The 8,218-nt window shown below is 39.3% G+C and overlaps 1 non-coding gene across 1 annotated transcript; it reads left to right on the top strand.

Annotated features, from left to right (window-relative positions):
- The first annotated feature begins 335 nt into the window (after positions 1–335).
- Positions 336–408, top strand: TRNAE-CUC (transfer RNA glutamic acid (anticodon CUC)). The gene has a single exon. It is a non-coding gene; the product is annotated as a tRNA-Glu (tRNA).
- Positions 409–8,218: the final 7,810 nt, after the last annotated feature.

The following is an 8,218-nucleotide window of genomic DNA, read 5'->3' as shown; positions in this document are numbered from 1 at the left end:
TGACCCCATGGACTGTAGCCTGCCAGTCTCCTCCGTCCGTGGGATTTTCCAGGCCAGGATACTGGAGTGGGTTGCCATTTCCTCCTCCAGGGGATCTTCCTGGCCCAGGAATGGAACCTGTGTCTCTTATGTCTCCTGCATTGGCAGATGGGTTTTTTACCATGGAGCTACCAAGGAAGCCCCAGTATTTAAATACAGATGCATATGTGTGTGTGTGTGTGTGTGTGTGTGTGTGTTGCTGAGAAGTAAGGTAGGGTGATGAATAAAATATGAAGCATGAAATATTTTATTTTAGAATAAAATTGTGTGGAGAAAGTGGGATTAAAATACAAGTTTCCCTGGTGGTCTAGTGGGTAAGACTCCTCACTCTCAATGAAGGGGGCCCAGGTTCGATCCCTGGTCAGGGAACTAAATTCCATATGCTGCAGCTAAATATCTTGTGTGCTGCAACAGAGACTGGGGACAGCTAAATAAATAAATATTTTTAAAAATACAAGTTTAAGAGAAAAGGGGACTATGCACAATTTCCAGCTGTCAAAGAAGAGCTGGTTCAGGTATGTGTCAATTTTGTCATATATTGAAATTCTGGTTCAAACACAAACTTGTTTGTAATATATTAACCTGTGGGTATTTTAACATTAGTTTCTGTTTTTATTGCTATTTACTTCCTTTTTCTTTGGGTTTAATTTGGTGTTGTTTTTCTGCCTTCTTGGGAAAACATTTTAATCATTGTTTGTTTGTTTGTTTTCTTCTAACTTTCACTTTGTATCTAACAAATTTCCTCAAAACTCTAGTTGATATCCACAAATATCCATACATTTTGATATGTAATATTTCATTATCTTTCGAAGATTTTATGTCCAATATGTTGTTTTGAACATGGATTTTTCAGAAATGCATTGTTTAATGCATTTCCAACATTTGGGAGATTTTTTGTTGTTACTGTTATCGATTTCTACTTTAATTATAGTATCAAGCAAACATTCTGAATGATTTGCATTATTTGACAAGTTTTCTAACCTAATACATTGTCAGTATTGGCAAATGTTCCAGGTGCATGTGAGAAAGACATGGAATGTACCGTTTGAGCTGACAACTTGTCCTTTCCCAGCTCCCTCCCAATGTCCCTTCACAGGCTTTGACTTCATACATCTGCTTCGAGGCTACTCCAGTCCTGACATCTGCTTCCTAGAGGAGGATATAGACTAACACAACCTGCTTACTCTCTACTGCCTTTTGTGCAATTGTTGCAATGTATTTATTCGCACATTTTTTTTAAAAAATTGAAGTATGGTTGATTTATAATATTGTTTGCACCTATGTTTTAAATCCTATAAGGCATTATTGTTTTTTATAGTCAGTATCTATTTGTATTCATTTATGCAGAAATTTACTTTTTAAAGAATTGATCTTTATTTCTTCTCGCATTTTCATGGCCCCGAACTCCTAGGACTGGAATCATATTTTATTATGGCTTAAGAACCCCTTCGGTTTTTTCCTTTAGTGCAGGTCTCTTGCTGATAAATTTTTTACTTTATCATTCATTTGAAAATATTTTTATTTGGGCTTCATTAAAAAAAATCTTTGCTAGCTATATAATGTTAGGTCTCTGCCAGCATTCATGAAACTGTGGCAGACTAACTTGCTAGCCTGCAAATAGGGTACAACCTCAGACCACTCACAGTTCTTGGTTATTACTGCCTGAAATTATAATTTTATTTGCCTACTTGTATACATTATCCAGCTCCTTCTCTAGAATTTAAGTTTTATGAAGGCAGAGACTTGATTTCTTTTCACCCTTTATCTTCAGGATGTAAAGCAATCCTTGGCATATAGTAGACACTCAAAAAAATTGCTGACTGAATAAGAAAATAAATGAAAATCTTTTCTTACACATATTACTAGCATAACGTTTCAAAAATCTATAGAGCCATTTTCCTCATCATAACCTAAAGGCAAACCAAATCTTATTATCTCAATGCTACCTAGATCATTTTTCTTCCTGACTCAAATATTTCTTAGTTTCATCTCAGCATAATCATATTAGTCACCATTTCATCCAAAGCACGTTGCTTACACGTGTTCCTGTTGTAGGAGTTTTGAGCATTGTGGGTAATATACTTAAGAAGACAAATGGTGATACTATGAAATCTGGCTGAGAAGGCAATGGCACCCCACTCCAGTACTCTTGCCTGGAAAATCCCATGGATGGAGGAGCTTGGTGGGCTGCAGTCCATGGGGTCGCTAAGAGTCAGACACGACTGAGCGAGTTCACTTTCACTTTTCACTTTCATGCCTTGGAGGAGGAAATGGCACCCCACTCCAGTGTTCTTGCCTGGAGAATCCCAGGGACGGGGGAGTCTGGTGGGCTGCTGTCTCTGGGGTCGCACAGAGTTGGACACGACTGAAGCGACTTAGCAGCAGCAGCAGCATGAAATCTGGAGTAAATTGCTTCTCAGTCTAGTGCAGGCTCTACTCTTTACTTGCAGTGTATCCTTTAGCTAGTCACTTAACCTTCTACATCTCAGTTCCTTAATCTTTAAAATAGGGATAATGATAATGCCTAATTATACAGGAAGATCCCCCGGAGGAGGAACTGGCAACCCACTCCAGTATTCTTGTCTGGAAAATCTCATGGACAGAGGAGCCCCGTGGGTTACAGTCTGTGGGGTCGCAAAGTGTCAGACATGACTGAGCATGCATTCATTCAGTTTATAATGTTACTGCAATTATAAACAGACACCGCACAAGTAAAATACTTCGTCGAGAATTGTGCCTATGTACACTTTGAATAAACGTGCACTGAGTTGTCTGTGGAATTGGGATATGATTTTTCCTCCCCAGTGCCAACAATGCTGGCACGTTAGAACTCTGCCAACTTTGTTTGCAAGTTCTTTGCTCCGCAGTGAAGGAAATTACAAAGCCAGTGAACAATAACTGTTAAGCTCTGGGTTGGGCCACTAAACTTTCTCCCAGCTTTCTGTTTGGTGCGGGTGATCTGAGATCCCTTCTCCAAGGTAAAAGATGAGCAGAAAAGCTGGGCAGATCTTTTGGAAATTCCAGGAAGTTAAAAGAAATGCACTTTGAGTTTTGAATTGCATTTCTGTGTTTATGGTAGTTGACATTTTAATGAGTTTCCTTGGTCAGAATTTCTCCCCAGATGGTAGTCTCAACGCCCAGTTTTATTAAAATGAGAGAATAGCAGTTTTGTTGAAGTCTCCTTCCACAAGACAGGAAACTGAGGCTGTTCAGTCACGAGGCTGTGTCTGACTCCTTGTGACCCCGTGGACTGCAGCACCCCAGACCTTCACTATCTTCTGGAGTTTGCTCAGATCCATGTCCATTGATTCAGTGATGCCATCCAACCATCTCATCCTCTGCCACCCCTTCTTCGTTTGCCTTCAATCTTTCTCAGCGTCAGGGTCTTTTCCAGTGACTCAGCTGTTTGCATCAGGTGGCCAAAGTATTGGAGGTTCAGCTTCAGCATCAGTCCTTCCAATGAATATTCAGGCTTGATTTCCTTTAGGATTGACTGTTTTGATCTTCTTTTGCAGTTAAGGGACTCTCAAGAGTCTTCTCCAGCACCACAATTCAAAAGCATCAATTCTTTGGCGCTCAGTCTTCTTTATGGTCCAATTCTCACATTCATACAGAACTATTAGAAAAACCACAGCTTTGACTATATGAATCTTTGTTGGCAAAGTGACGTCTCTGCTTTTTAATATGCTGTCTTGGTTGGTCATAGCATTCTTTCCAAGGAGCAAGCATCTTTTAATTCTGTGACTGCAGTCACTACCTGCAGTGATTTTGGAACCCAAGAAAAGAAAATCTATCACTGCTTCCACTTTTTCCCCTTCTATTTGCCATGAAGTCATGGGACCAGACTATAATCTTTGTTTTTTGAATGTTGAGTTTTAAGCCAGTTTTTTCCACTCTCCTCTTTTACGCTCATCAAGAGGCTCTTTAGTTCCTCTTTACTTTCTGCCTTTAGAGGAGTCATTGTGGCGAAATGACAAAAATATCATCATGAAGCTGTAAATCCTGGCTGGAGAGATGTTCATGAATCTATAACCAAGTTTAAACCTAAAGCCCTGTGCTGAATATGTGAACTGATTATATAAGATATTTTAAAAATCATTATGTTGCTAGATAGGAATGTAACTGCATCATTCTGATATAACATTTTATTTTATTTATTTTAACCACAGAGACTGTCTGAGAAAAGCTTCTGACCAAGAGAAAATATTGAAAATGGAGAATGTTTCTTTTGTGAGGTGGCACAAAGACTCAGATGCTTAGTTCCCAAATGCTGGCAGCCAGCAGCCATGCATATCCAAAGTCACAGTTCATCATGAACTCCACGTCAACACCAGTGCAAGGGATTGCTAAAAACTAGACTGAGAAGCTGGTGGTTATAGACCGAGCTCTAGAAATAGACGAATTTCAGAGGACAGAAACAGAAAAGGCTTGTCATTCTCAGATGGTGTTATATTTACAAGTTGCTCTCGCAAATGAAATCGAAAGCTGGTGACAAAGCATTCACCAGAAAGAGTCCCTTGGGCCTGTGATTGAGGACGGCATTTTGCTACATCATGCAGAAAACTTTCCTTAACTAAGGCTAAACTTAAGGAGCGTGAGACAGGATAAATATAAACAGCAGCTTCAAAGGCACGAATGCCAATGCAGAAATGGCATGCGACACATTTTCTTCTAAGCACCTTATTATCATCATATTATTATTATCAGTAACCCCGTGTTCATACTAGCTGGACCACACAGCATGCATTCTGGTGTGTTTGGACTATACTGATTTGCACAAGCACACATTGTTCCCATGACCCTGCCTGTTAGAGTTCACAGTCACTCTCATGTGTGTCCTGGTTTGGGGATGATAAATTGTGTGGTCACTGTGTGCGTGGTACATTATTAAGCACTTGCAGGCTAGTCCAAGAAAAGCTATGGCTCCTGGACTTAACGATACTTATTTTTCTCCTTTATGGATGCAAAGAGTTCCCTGCTGTGTTCTAGAAAAGCTGGTGCAGGGAGGGGTAGTGTTGGGGGCGCACAGGAGTATCCCGGGCCTTGGCACTTGCAAGGCTTAATAATAGGTGGGTGAAAGAAAAAGAAACTGTTAGTTGCTCGGTCATGTCTGACTCTTTGCAACCCTGTGGACTGTAACCCACTAGCTCCTCTGTCCCTGGAGTTTCCCAGGGAAGAATACTGGAGTGGGTTACCATTCCCTTCTCCAGGGGATCATCCTGACCCAGGGATCGAACCTGGGTCTCCTGCATTGCAGGCAGATTCTCTACCGTCTGAGCCACCAGGGAAGACCCAATAGGTGGGTAAGTTGGTTGAATTAAATACTTAACCACCCCAGAGCCTCTTGGATTTAGCTAAATGCTACAACTCTGATAAGGATTCTGAGGAGTTTAAAGAACACCACAGTCCAGTCAAAGAGAAGTTGTCTTTAGTCTTACCATATTGGAAAGCAAACATGGTGCAGTGTCTGGCTGGAAGGCTGGTTCCTACAGCACCAAAAATAGGACCAGTCCTTCCTTCATGCTGAGAGTGGGCGTGAATGCATCTTTGTTTTTATCCTGTTGAGAAGGTCCCAATCATGAAGTTGTTAAACTTGCGAAGCAATTACTTAAACCTGTGTATGGACTCAGCATCCCTTCCCCCAGGGGAAGTAACCAATCAGCTGGGTCTTGAGTAGAGTTTACCATTTGGAGACGTTTAAGTTCCCAGAGTATCACACTGAAAATAAATAATTTGAGCTTATCCTTTTGAATGAGTAATCTAAATGTGTGCTTCTAAACTTCACGCAGGTGATGAGAAATTTCACCCAATTTATAGGCACAGATTTTGGTTTCAGTTTCCTATTGTTCAGTCGCTCAGTCATGTCTTGGCGACTTTTGGCGACCCCATGGGCGGCAGCACATCAGGCTTCCCTGTCCTTCACCATCCCCCACAGTTTGCTCAGACTCACGTCTGTTGAATCAGTGATGCCATCCACCTCATCCTCTGTCGCCCCCTTCTCTTCCTGCCTTCAGTCTTTCCCAGCATCAGGGTCCTTTCCAATGAGTCAGCTCTTCGTATCAGTTTCTTGAGGACAAATCTTCTATTCATCACTCAGTGTTGCCAGCCTGCTTTCCATGATGTTTTTGGGCTAGTGAGCAGAGTTTTTCTCTCTGTTTAATGGACTGGGCTCTTCTTTCTGACTTTTATCTTTTAAGAAGGGAGCTCAGTCCCCGTTAAACACAGGGTCTGCAGCCTCAACCACAATCCTCGGCCAGACAGCAGATCCTGCCCTCTTACCTCATGTCTCCTGACACTCCTCAGGACTGTTTAGCTTTTGTCACCCCTTCAATTTTCACTTTCTTCATCGTTTCTGGTATCTGTGGGCATCTTTATCTTACTTTGGAACTCTAGTAACTATAAGAAAAAATAGTTGATGTATTTTATCTAGCTTTTTTATGTATGTGTGTGTATCTTCACATTAACTTCATCCACTGTATTGAATAGAAATCCTGTCTATTCACAGCTAAGGAAACAAACACTAGAAAATTTGCAGGACCCAATGTTACAGAGTGAGTTGGTAGGAGAATCCTGTGCATGCCCATCTCTGGTATTTCTGCTTTACTTTCCTGCTCTTGGGGTAACTGGAATTGTTTCCAAAAGTTTAAGCCTTTTCATATACGACTTCTTCTTTTCAAAAAGGAATTCAGTTCTAAAGACTTTCAGAGCTCTATACTGTGACCAACTGCCCTTGAAATGTTGCTGTAGAACTGATAGAGAACAGAAGATCCCATTAGACTTAGAACGGATTCCACTTCATTTCAGGCAACCTGAAGTATATTTAATTTACCAGCCTAATTTTGGAACAGGGTAGTACTTGGCAAACACAAATACCTCTAAACCTGCAGAATATTAACTCAAATATTGGCCATATGCAAACTCATAAGTGTGCCGGAATTTACAAGGACAATATTTAGAGCCCAGCTGCTCATGTGAAAAAATATTTAAAATGATTAGATTAAAATATCTAGATTTAGGGATTTAGGACAAATTCTGGACTTTCTCTTGCTAGGGAAGAGGCTGATTTTGGATATATCACAACGGGAGTAAAATGTTTGTTTTATGGCTAAGAGTTTGGAAGAAGAAAATTACCAAAACGCTCTCTTTCCATTAGGTCTTCTTTATTCTCCCTTATTGCATAGTCTTTATAACAGTTGGTTGCATATTTGTGGCTGTCTCATTTCACGTAAAAAATAATACTGGTCAGCTGTTTACATAACTGAATACTCTCAAAATTAAAGCTCTTTACTGACAGAATGAATCTCATAAAAGAAGTAAGTTAACATTGTGAGATTAATTCTAATTTTTGTTGAGAAACAAGTAAAGACAAAATAAACACAAGAGCCTTCTGTATTGTGTTGTAACTAAACTTTTCCATTGATGCCAGATTAATTTTAGTTATAAAATGTAGCTGATACTACATTGCTCATATTATTTTTAAGCAGAAGGAATGATTCTATCAAAAATGCAGCCTAAATAATTCACCACTGTGATGTGGGAATCACTTAACTAGATTTCTTTGCTTAACTCTGACATCCATATTAATGATGTACTATGCTGATTAAAATTCACGGATCAGTTATGGTTGGGTAAACCACAAATGTTATTTTTTAAGTCCAAATTCTCCAAATTTTTGTAGTAATATTATGTGTAATGAATCTTTGGTATCTACTTGTGGACTGCTCCAAGTAAATAAATTAGAAGCATACCTGTGCATTTTGTGGGAAATTATTAAACCCTTTACAAATATAATCACTGGAAATATATTTCAACTGATTTATTCTAAGAACCAAAGTGCAGTGTACAACTAGGAGATTTTTTTAAATTCTTGGTCATTTCTTATGAAATTAATCACATCCTAGTGTGAGTAATGTTAGTTGGAGATAAAAGAATTCATTGAATGTCAATATTTGTACAATCTAAACATTTTTACTCATCAACATAGTCTGGCAAATATTAAAGAAATTTTTATTTAACCTGACACAGTTAATTGTTCTCTTTCTAGGAAAAGCTTAGAAATTATGAAAGAGAGAAAGCTCAGTGCAAGATTTTTGATTGTCATTGACTGTAATTTTTTTTGCCTTGTCTATGAAAGGAGAAAGAGATATAAAGTAAATGAAGTATTAATATATGTTCTTTG

The sequence above is a fragment of the Capricornis sumatraensis genome, chromosome 13 (assembly GCF_032405125.1).
Source record: "Capricornis sumatraensis isolate serow.1 chromosome 13, serow.2, whole genome shotgun sequence".
In the NCBI taxonomy this organism is placed as follows: Eukaryota; Metazoa; Chordata; class Mammalia; order Artiodactyla; family Bovidae; genus Capricornis; species Capricornis sumatraensis.
Note: the sequence above shows the minus strand (reverse complement) of the source record. Positions and strands in the feature narration are given on the sequence as shown.